A 12,005-nucleotide genomic window follows, 5' to 3' on the forward strand; every position below is an offset into this window, starting at 1 on the left:
GTAGGATGGGGTGAGGCCATGAAGGGATTTGAAAGTGAGGATAAACACCTTGAGGAGCCAGTGGAGTTTAGCAAGTACAGATGTGAAATTTTAAAAAAGGTTTCAGAATGATTTACAATTGGCTGTTCTTGGCTATTGAATGAAAATAGTTCAGAATGCTCATGTTTGGAAGGAAAAAAAATCTTTGTATTGGTCCAGCATACAGTGTCAGTGAGTAGTGTGGAAAAACTAGATTCCCATGCAAAAGGAAAATTGAGTTGTGTTCAGATACAGGCAAGAAAATAAGAGGGCAGTAATTTACTGGAGTGTGTGTGTGAATAAAAGGTAGAGATTCTGTGTTTTAAATTGCTGTGCAACCCTTTAAGTGTTTTCCTTGATCTATTGTGTTCAACAAGTGATTGTAGTTTTTGCCCTTAACAGCAGGTTGTATGAATGCCCCATTTAATAAACATTTCAGTTTTGTCTTTGTCCTTAACAGTGGATTAAAGAGAATGTACATGACCCAATGTAGGTGTGATCCCAAAAGTGGGATAATACAGAATGTGTGAAGCAAAACTGTTAGAATAGAGTTTCTCATGCATTGATAGTGATTAGCTTGGCAATGTATGGAGCCTATTGTGTGAGTGGCTCTTGGGGTTAAAAGGTATGCTGGTTTTCACTAATTAAATATCATAATGGTTTCTATGCTTTTCTTGGTGTGTTTTTACTTTTGTTGATTAACAGTGAAATGTGCATTTGAAAAAACACAAGAAATGCAGCTAATCTGTGGGAAAGTATTGTAGTAAAAGTCTGATCATGATCTGGCAATGCTATACACTAGGAACTTGTGATTATAGATGTGTATGTATGTAAAATTAATTCCAAAGGAGTCCCTTTGAGCATTATTAAATAAGGAAGGTGCTGTAATAAAATACTATGATAAACAAACTTGGAGATTATATTCTTGGCCCAGTTGCCAAGACTGCTAATGTGTCACTTTTTAAAAGCATTATTACCAGTGAAAGTTGTTGGCACCAGTGCTGTGACTATCTTTTTTAATATATAATCCTTTTTAGTCTTTCCTTATCTGTTTAATCATGTGTTCTTGGTGTTCAAAGGCTGCTGTTGATCTCTGAAGAACAGCATAACAGGAGTAAAAACAGAAAATGCTGGAAATACTCAGCAAGTCAGGCAGCATCTGTAGACCGAGAAAGAGTTAATGGGCCCGATATTAGGAGGGTGGGGGGGGTCGAGCGGGCGCATGAGTAACGCGCTCGGTGAAATCAGTGTGCTCAGCATGGAATCGCAGGCTAATTGGAGCCACTTACCTGTGCGTCCAGGTTTCGCGCTGGAAAGCTGCGCAGCGGGCAGACTGTGCATGCGCAGCCAAGTCTGTCAGCTGGAGGAGCCCTATTTATAGGGGCAGTCCACCAATGCTCCTCCTGCAGCAAACAACCAATTCTGAACCATGGAGCAGGCCAGAGGGAAGGTTGCCTCAAGATTTTCGGACTCCTCACTCCAGCTGCTGCTGGATTTAGGGGAGGAGGAGGGAAATCCTTTTCCCATCTGATGGGAGGAAGTGCCCTCCCTCCACCACTAAGAAGGCCTGGCGGGAGGTGGCCGAGGAGGTCACCAGCAGCGGCAATGTGCCACGAACCTGGGTCCAGTGCAGAAGAGATTTCATGACCTAACCAGGTCAGCCAAAGTGAGTATACGTGTGCATTCTCCCACACTCCGTCTTCCACATCACCTCCACACAACCCCTTCTGCACTGCCACCACAACGCTCTCGTATCACTCCTCACATCCACTCAACTATCATCCCCACCTTGCCTGCACGTACTCACCGCCCCTGTTCCCATTCGAACACTATCACGCAACCCAATCCTCATACAATCTCATGGCTATGTTGCACACGCTCCCTCACGCTCAACCCCACCCACACCAATGCATGCAGCGGGTCACCATGCAACCATCACTCAATCACGCCTCTGTGTTTTGCCTTGATAGGAGAAGAGATGCCAGAATGCCCAGGAGAGGGCAAGGACCGGAGGGGGCCCGCCACACCAGGTGGCACTAACAGAGCAGCAGGCATTGGAGATCAGCCGCACACTGGAGTGCCCGTCCGTGGCAGATGCTGAGGCTGGGATTGCACAAGTGGCCGGTGACAGAAAGCTAACACTCAGCACTTATGATAGCGAATGATCTTGGCATCTGCAGCACCTCAACATTTGTCCACATGCCTAATATTGCTTTCTGTTCTCTTGCAGGCCCATCTGCGAGTGCCGTGCCCATGGAGGGTGATCGTCACATCTCAGCCATGCATCCACCAGCGCCAATACACATACCTTGGTGGGTCCCCGTCCTCCCTTAGTTGGGCTTGCACATGGTGAGTCACCGCACACAAGTGAGCATGAGCAGACCCTGGTGGCCGGGGCAGCCATGGAGAGTCTGTGTTGGTGGGAGCACTCTTCTCCAGGCTCTGCTCAGCTGGACCCACATGCTGAGCCCTAGGGGCCAGCCGTGAAAAGGAGAGTCGTTGAGGGGCAGCAGCACATTGCCGAGGTACTGGAACAGGTGCCACCCGCACTCTCCACAATCGCGCAGAGGATGGAGGAGTCCAACTCCTGTGTGAGGGGAATGGTGGCACAGGTACAGGAGGGTATCTCCGAGATAGTGTCGCAGGGACGTGAAGGCATCTCTGAGATAGTGGTGCGGGAATGTCTGCGATGGAGGAAAGGCTAGCCTCCACTGAGCGTCAAGCATGGCTCAACGATGAGTCCGTTCAGGCCCTGACAACGGCTGTTCGGATTCAGGGTGAGCAACATTCTGCTGCCTTTACAAGTGGCCTTCCAAGGCCTCTCTCAAGCCCTCCAAACTGCCGTCCAGCAGGGTGGAAGGAGTGATGTGGGCCTGGGCCACGAGAGGGATGATGGTGAAAGGGGACATGGTGACGCCACTCAAAGTGCTCCCACATCTCACCCGTTGCCCCACCCCTCTCAACCAGTATCCACAATGCTGCCACCTCTCCATGTGGCCGAGTCTGCCCCTGCACAAGTGCAGGTAGAGCAGTCTTTGGAGGGGCCCTCACGGGCACTGAAACCCAGAGGGTGTCGGCCCAAAGCATCTAAATCAGTCAGGGCATGGACGAGCAACCTGCTACTACCTCTGCTGAAGCCACAGGGGTAGCACCACGTAGGGGTTCCCGGAAACGCAAGGCAAAGGTTTTGTGAGCACAAAGGGAATGCACAAGGGTGTCTGACTATTTCTCATGTTTTTTATTTATATTTTTTCTGCCACATGCACAATAAATATTATCACCACTACTGCCACATCTTGTCCATTCTTGACTGGCTTGTGGAATAGGTCCCTTTCATGGAGTTCATCATGAACACAGACACTTGATGCCACCCATTGGGTCACTGCAGAGTGGGTGTAGGTGTATTTGCAGGGCTCTCTTATGCAGACAACTGAGACGTCGGTGATGTCACCGGTGGCACCCTGGAAGGATGCAAAGGAGAAGTTGTTGAGGGCAGTGGTGACTTTGACAGTGACAGGTAAGATGGTGCTCGGGCCAGCCGGGAGCAGCTCGGCATGAAGGAGGCTGCAGATGTTCACGACTACATGTCGAGTGACTCTGAGCCTCCGTGTGCACTGCTGCTCAGAGGTCCAGGAAGCTAAGCTTCGGTCTGTAGACCCTGTGGCGTGGGTAGAGCCCTCTGCGACGCATCTCTCTCTGCGGTTGCCCTCCCTCCTGCTGTGCAGGTGGATGTGTCGAGCACTGTTGTGGAGCTCCACGTGTCAGAGGTGGCCGGCGAGGCTGGTGATGTTGTTCGTCCTCCGAGGAGGTCATGACTGCAGCTACGGCGGTCCCCATCCGGAAGATGTACATTTGAGGGGGTCCGCAAGGTAGGTAAATGTGTCTGGACACTGGAGTAAGTGTGCAAGTTGGTGAATTTTATTGTTAGGAGAGTGGTGGAGGCCAAACTTTGCAGGAGGCCACTGTCACTTTGGACTATGAGTGAGGGTCCGTGTCCCCCCCCCCCCCCCCCCCCCCCAAAATGGACCTTTGCAGCTGCCACAGGCCAATGGCTGCAACACGTCCATTTGAACTGGGAGTGTTTTCCCCCAGTACGGGAAACAGTCTCAGTTCATTTCAAAATCCCACCCCTCCTAAAATATCAGGTCTGTAAACGACCTCGTACCTGTTTAAGTACTTTAAGTGGCACCCCGCCGGCTTTAATTGCTGGCGGGAGTCCCACATGCGGGGACTGCGCGCGCATGTCAGCGCGTCACTGGGGAACCCAGAAGTGGGCGGGTTGGAGCCGGGCTCCAGACCCGCCCCGGGAATCCCCGATTTTTCGCAGTCCGCCGCCGCCCAGGGGTGCGAAAATCTAGCCCAATGTGTCAGTTCAAGAACCCTTCCACAGATGCCGCCTGACTTGGTGAGGATATCCAACATTTTCTATTTTTTATTTCAGATTGCCAGCATCTGCAGTATTTTGTTTTTGAGCATAACTGGAGTAGCTGTTTTGTTTTGGGGGGGGAGGGAAGGAAGAAAAAGAAAAATACGAGTTCAATTATTGATTTTCCCACATTTCTAGTCTGTATATGACCATCTTTAAGAAAATTGCTACACAATTATTGTCCCCTTGCCTGACTGTAAGCTATAGAATCAATTTTTTTTGTAATCTTTGGTAGCCAGAATAGAAGCTGCCAAGTTTTTAAAATCCCTCTACAGTCACTCATTTCTTGCTTTCTATTCTGTAACTAGGAGGTTTGATAACTGACCTTCTAGACCTTGACTTCTGTTATTCCTAGTCATATACTAGGAGGCTAATAACAGCACCTGTTGCCCTGAAGCACTGGATCCCCATTCTATTGGCAATGAATGCCTCAGTGCTGCCATGCACCTGATTTGTTCTGTGACTCTCTGTGGGCATAAGTGCTCCTGGTGCTTGGAGCCTGTGCACAAGCTGTGGGCAAGGCTCACTAAAGCTCCCAAATGTATTTAAATTAAGGCCCAAACCCATATTGCTGTTGGAATGCTGAGCATTGCTTCATTTGCTCAGTGCAGGTGGTAAATGGGGGAGTCCAGTGTAAAAAATTTTTCTGGGCATCCCTGACTTTACACTGTAGAATCCATTTACATATAGCTGCTGCCCCAAACCTCACCCCTCTGAGCTCTGTGCACTCCCAGCACTCCTGCTCTTTCCCCAAAGCCCTGCAAATTGTTCCTTTTCAAGTATATATCCAATTCCCTTTGGAAAGTTACTACTGAATCTGCTTCCACCATTCTTTCAGGTAGTGGATAACTTGCTATGTAACTTGTTTTCCTTAATACTGTACCCAATTAGATTACTATTCTAATAAACTTCAAAATAGTGAAATGATTTACATATTTGCCTAAATGTAAGCCTAAATAGAGAACATGCACCAGTCACACACAAAATAGTGATCCTTCTCTCTAAGCAACAGTGACTAAAGGAAACAGCCAGTAAAAAGCTGTGTGGACAGGTATTGTTATCTGACAGTTTTTCCTTTTGTCAATAAAGTTCATTTCAAGGTCATATTGCAAATTAAACTTGTTACTGAGGTTGTAATCTGGCTAATGGCAGCTGTTACAGTTCTGATGGAGCCACAAAACTATTAGTCCTGCAATTCCATAAAGAACATGGGACTTAAGGTTACTCGTCAGCAGAATTCTGTTCGACTTCTGACAATGTGACTTAAACCACACTGGGTTTCCTCCGTTTAATATCAGACAGCTGAGCTGTGTTATCTTCATAACCAGTAACCACAGTATGTGTTACTGGAGTTGGTGTCCTCCCCGATTTGGATTGAATAATATGGTTAACATTTTCTGTTGATTCTGGATTGGCACGACCTAACTCTTGAACTCGCAGCTGGAATCCAGACCTACAAACCTTTCAGTCACTTGCCTCTCTTCTTGAGAGTATGTATTGCTGGATTTGTTTGTCTTCTCAGTAGTTGTACTTGCTTCATTGTTTTAAGGCTTGTATTTGATAAAATGCCTACTTGTTAGCCTGGGAGAATCATTATCGATTGAGGATGAAACTGGCTTTTGCTCCCACCTCCAAATTTTCTTTCCTTAAAGTGGTGATCCATGCTACTATGCACTTACATGAGTGTCTGCAGTCCTTCGGTATCTTCCCAAAGTGGCCATGTATGAACTTTGGAATGAGTGGCTGATTCTTTGACTGTCGGAGAGAAGGGATGATGGCTATTGCCTGACTCTGCTCTCACCTGACATGAGGTTTGCTGGATAGTGAGCGGAAGTGGGAACACTGGCTTCCCCTGCAACCCACTCTACCTAGGTTTGGTGGGGGAACAGCAACTGTGGTGCTCCACCACCGACTTGGCTGAAATTGCCTAACTCAACACTGATCAGGAATAGAACCTGGCGCCTGTGTGCTTCAGTACCACATTATGTGTTGCATTTATGTTCTCTAACGATGGAGCAAATCTGCCTTTTTTTAAAGCTGGAGTTAGGGCAAACAGGATAAACCTCCAGGAAAATTCACCCCCACGATTTTTTTAATATAGGTTTAAAGAACTGGGTGACAAAGCTTTGGGAAAAGGTAGGCAATAAACCAGCTACTTGCATCTTAAAACAGTCTTGCAAAGTGGTTTCATTGACTTCAATGAACAGAAAATCGGACAGTGTATAACGGGCAGTCGATCCACTACTGTTTGTTTTACACCCCCACCAAAAGTTGAAAGTTCTGCCCTGTATCTTTAAGGGCTGTATCTTTTGCTATCAGCACAATGTGTTGTATTTGTACTCTGTGTTAGTCAGGTGATATATTGCTTCAGTACACTTATCTGTATTACAGCGGTGGGCCAGCTGCCTTTTGCATTTTGACTGCAGTGGGATTGTTGTAAATATTGGAAGCTGCACTTCAGGTCCTGTACTAGCATTAAGCAATGGCATGGAAGATCTTCTAGTGTATTTTTACTTTTTTCATCTACACTATCAATGGCTATAGCTGCTTGTTTAAAGAAGTTGCTGCAGTTGTGCTTTTGTGTAGGTGGCGAGTGTAGTCTGTCAGAGTTTTATTTATTGGCTAGCTGATTTACTTACCACATCCTACATCAAAAACTCTGTTTAAAAGGTGGAAAGCTATAAAGGTGCATTGTGTAGAAGCTGAGGAAATTAATGTACCATTTATGTTCATCCACATGACTATCAAACACAGCCCATTTAAACTGGGATTATATTGGTGTTTTTATTTGAATATCTTGCTATAAATAAATCAGTGTTTGTCCAGATTGTTCAGTTTTAATTATTGCAATCACTAAACGTAACAACACCAGTTGACTAAGCCATAAAAAAAATGCAAACACAGCCCTGGGGTTCATTTTCTAGAGGAATAGAATTGAGAAGATGTGTTAAGCTTGTATAGAACCTTGGTTAGACCACACTTGGAGTACTGTGCACAGTTCTAGTCCCCATATAACAAAAAGGATGTACTGGCACTGGAGAGGGTGCAAAAAAGATTTACAAGGATGATACCAGAACTGAGAGGTTATAAGTATCAAGAGACTGAACAGGCTGGGGCTCTCTAGAAAAGAGAAGGTTGAGGGGTGACCTAATGGAGGTCTTTAAAATTATGAAGGGGAGTCATAGGGTCGATGTAGAGAAAATGTTTCCACTTGTGCAGAATCCAAAACTAGGTTATAAACATACGATGGTCACTAATAAACCCAATAAGGAATTTAGAAGAAACTTCTTTATCTAGAGATTGCTTAGATTGTGGAACTTGCCAGCACATGGATAGCTAAGGCAAATAGATGCATTTAAGGGGAAGCTGGATAAGTACATGAGGGAGAAACAAATTGGAAGGTTATGCTGATAGGCTTAGATGAGGTAGGTTGGGAGAATGCTTGTGTGTAGCATAAACACCGGCATAGACCTGTTGGGCTGAATGGCTTGTTTCTGTGCTGTAATTTCTATGTAACTGTTGAAGTTTCCTTTCTACCGGCCATATACTGAATTGTCAAGAAATTCTAGGCAACATTTCAGTAAAATTAAAACCATTAGGTACAGATGACTTGACAACTTTTTTAAAGCTTAATTTTGCACAACTGAAGTCCTGTATGTAATGGAACATACAAATATTTTTTCCTTTTTTTTTCCCTGCCTCCTGAAGGCACTGACTCATTGGGTACAATTCCACAGGAGGCAGCTGCCTTCTGGTATTTCGCCCAACTGGGTGATGTTCATCCGCAGGCTGAAATAGCAGGGCCTAGGTTTTCCAATCAATGTTAACCTGTTTTTTAAATGGATTACTGCTGGTAAAATAATGCCAATTGGAACATCTAGGCCCAATTGTCAGCACACTACGCTACGATAGATGTCAGTCAAGCACAATCCTGCCCTTTCCCAATGTTCTCACACATAATATGGGTAGGCTTCGAGGAGTTTCTGACATTTACCTGAGGAAGGAGGAAGCCTCCAAAAGCTTGTAAATTTCAAATAAAATCGTTGGACTATAACTTGGTGTTGTAAAATTGTTTACAATTGTCAACCCCAGTCCATCACCGGCATCTCCACATCATAATATGGGTCAGTTGTGGCTCAGTGTGCAGCACTCTAGTGCTGCACTGTCAGATGCCGTCTTTCAAATGAGATGTTAAACTGAGTCTGCCATCTCAAGTGGATGTAAAAGATCACATGTCACTATTTCAAAGAGAAGGGGAGTGCTCCCTGGTGCCCTGGCTAATATTTATCCCTTAACCAACATCACTTTTTAAAAAAAAACCCAGATGATCTGGTCATTGCTGTTTGTGGCACCTTGCTTTGGGCAAAATGACCTTTTCTACATTACAACAGTGATGGCACTTCAAAAAAAAAGTACTTCAGTAGCTGTGAAGTACTTGGGTTGTGAAAAGTGCTACATAAATGTAAATTCTTTCTTCACTGATCCAGAGTTTAAACCAGAACTGGCCTCCTTCTCCTTTTCTTCCTTCCCCCCCCCCCCCCCCCCCCCACCCCCCAACCACCAAAAAAAAAATCCAGGAACCCTGAGATGAATTATAGTGTCCCAGTAGCTGGAGCAGTTGAGATGCTGCAACTCTGTGTAGACCTGGGACTTTTCTGCTCTGTATTGCTCATTTACACAATGTTTAACATCTGAGCTCCTCGGGAGCTTTTATTTTTGATTTTTATTTAACTTTTTATTTCTAATTTATAACTCTCTTTACTTTATATAACTCTTTCTAAAGGCACGCTACACCATAAATAAAACTAGGCGAAAAGTCAGCCAGTGTTATTGCGTGACCCCCACTGAGAAGTGACTAGAGTTACTGCCTTGGAGAATGGAAACTGGGGGGGTGGGGGGAGGAAGAATTCTTCAGTTATTTCAAATAATAACAATCCAATATATTTAAATTTACAGTTCTTTTCAAAATGTCAGCCTCATTGATCCAACCTCTCCTTAACATTGTCAGGATTGCCATGATTGGAAACTGGTCTCTAAACCGTTATAAACTGATCTTCATACTGGTGCCATTTAATTAAGACTTGCGAGCTGGCTCCTGCCACATGTGCTGCTAGATCTGGTTTCCTTATCTTGGCGGCAGTCTCATGGACCCCGTTTCTCATGGATCTACGAGTCTGCTGTTGGGATACAAAAGCGGAGTAAATAGCCTAACCACCAGGATCTGTCTCATGGAAGTTGGTCTCCTGGAATCTGAATTAAATGGCACCAATGTAAAAGCATAAACAATAGTTATATTTAATTGAATTGTATGCAAGAGCTTTAACCCTTTTGTTTTAATATATCCTTGATGTGGATCTTGTTATGGATTAACTAGATCAGATTTTGCCAAAAGATTTCTGGGACTGGGTCTCTTAATGGTCCATTCCTTTGACGCTTCATTTGTGAATGGTGGGTCTTCACAAGAAGGTTGATTTTTAGTTTCCAACAAATCCTGATTTATAAATCTGTTGCTCCTGAAAAGTGTAAGGGCAAATTCTTGAGTTATGCTGTTAGTTTTAAAACCTGCTTTTAAGGCCTGCTTAAAACCAATGTTTAGATCACTCTTTGACAGATAAAAAGAAAGATCAGGTATGGTGCATGTTTGTGTCCTCTATTCCTTGTACATGAGTTTGAGGGGAAAACTGCAAATGCTGGAAATCTTAAATCAGAACAACTTGGCCTGAATTCCCTTGAGTATAGAAGATTCAGAGGTGATCTAATTGAGGTGTTTAAAATGTTAAAAGGATTTGATTGATTCTATGTATCTACCCTATTTCCTCTAGGGGATTCAACAACGACAGGACTTAATCTTAAAATTAGAGCTAGGCCATTTAAGTAAATCGGGAAGCACTTTTCCACACAAAGGGTAGTACAAATCTGAAATGCTCTTCCCTTTCCCCCCCCCCCCCCCCAAAAAGGCTGTGGATGCTAGGACAATTGGAACTTTTAAGACTGAGATCTGTAGATTTTTGTTTGGTATGGGTAGTGAAGGATATGGCGCTAAGACAGCTAATTGGAGTTGAGATACAGATCAGCCATGATCTAATTGAATGACTAAACAGGCTCGAGGGGCTGAATGGCTACTCTTGTTCCTATCTTCCTAAAATGATGCCACAGTACCTGAAAGAAAATGTGGGTTATGGTTTTGGGTGAGTGCCCTTTGTCAGAACTGATTAAGGACAGACACTTGACATTTTAAAGGGATGATGAAAACTGAGTGAGGCAACAGAACTAGTATATGTCCAGAGTATAGACATTCTAATGATTTTTACCAAGTTAGCTACAGTTTTTAAAAGACTGAACAAGTTTTGCTTGGTTTCTTATTTTGTTTGAGCCCTTTGGACACTCTAAAAGGAAACAGGAACATTGTTAGCCACAGGATATTTTATAGAATGACATTGGCTGAGACCATGGGACAGGTTGCCTACCAGTCAAGATGGAAGTGTGTAGTTGGAAAGAGAAAATAAACAGGAGGTAAAACTGGAGCAAAAATTACAATAATTAGTTACTTTCATAAATACAAGTGAGGAAGTATGAGTGAGCATCCTTGGCCTAGGGAGAGAAAAAACAGCTAGTGTTCTGTTTGCTATACAGTGACACCTGCTCGAAGGTGTGAGTAGATATCGGGTGAGGTTTGAATCAGTATCCTTTGTTATGAATCTCTCAGTGGAGTGGCTGCTGACACTTGCTATTGAGCCTCACAAGCAAAGAATGGCCATTTGGGTACTGTACTGATAGGCTACTGGTGCATGCCTTCAAGAAAGATTTAGGAAGGGTGGAAAAAGTGTTGGAACACAAACTTCTGCAATACTGCTGCCGGTTTAGATTTAGTCGAAGAGTCATTGTCATTCTTTGAATTTAAATGTAAAATGCAAAGAATTTTCTATTCTTCTCCTTATCCCTGTCACCTTTTTGTTCTAGCACTTCCTGGGCATGGACTGAAGCAGGAAGACACATTAGAGATTGGGAGAGCTAAGAGACACCGCAAAAAGAACAGAACCAGAGAGAATGGAAAAGTGAGCAGATGTTTGAAAAATATGAATGCAATGCCTTATGTGTTAGCAGAATTTGTATTGGTTAATATCTGATCTGCTTCACATTCAATGTGGAGCTAAATTGTACATTCCAAATTGATGCCAATTTTAATGACTTCCACTGCAAGGATAAGCTTCATGCCAGTGCCATTTTAGACTCATGTCAATTAGTGTAAACTGGAGACAGTCCAGCAACCAAATTCTACCTCTTCCCTCCCCTTAATGCCAGCTGCATCCATGTATCCAGCTCCAATACTGATGTCCATTCTATAAGTGTCTTTTAAACTAACAACATAGAATCATAAAGTTACAGCACAGAAGGAGGCCATTCGGCAAATCATGTCCGTGCCGGCCGAAAAAGAACTATCCAGGTTAATCCCACTTTCCAGCACTTGGTCCCTAGCCCTGTAGGTTACGGCATTTCAAGTGCATACCCAAGTACTTTTCAAATAAGATGGCATAAGAGACACTGTAAAAAGAACAGAACC

General features: G+C 44.2%; 1 protein-coding gene across 4 annotated transcripts in view; it reads left to right on the forward strand.

The window, feature by feature from the left end:
* Nucleotides 1-12,005, forward strand: part of med13a (mediator complex subunit 13a) — a 153,158-nt gene that overhangs the window by 4,556 nt on the left and 136,597 nt on the right. For all 4 annotated transcript variants that reach the window (XM_068008495.1, XM_068008496.1, XM_068008494.1 and 1 more), the window contains one exon: nucleotides 11,405-11,499. The gene's annotated coding sequence lies outside the window, so the exon portion shown is untranslated. The remainder of the gene's footprint in view (nucleotides 1-11,404; nucleotides 11,500-12,005) is intronic.

This window comes from Heptranchias perlo, chromosome 28 (genome assembly GCF_035084215.1).
Source record: "Heptranchias perlo isolate sHepPer1 chromosome 28, sHepPer1.hap1, whole genome shotgun sequence".
NCBI lineage: Eukaryota > Metazoa > Chordata > Chondrichthyes > Hexanchiformes > Hexanchidae > Heptranchias > Heptranchias perlo.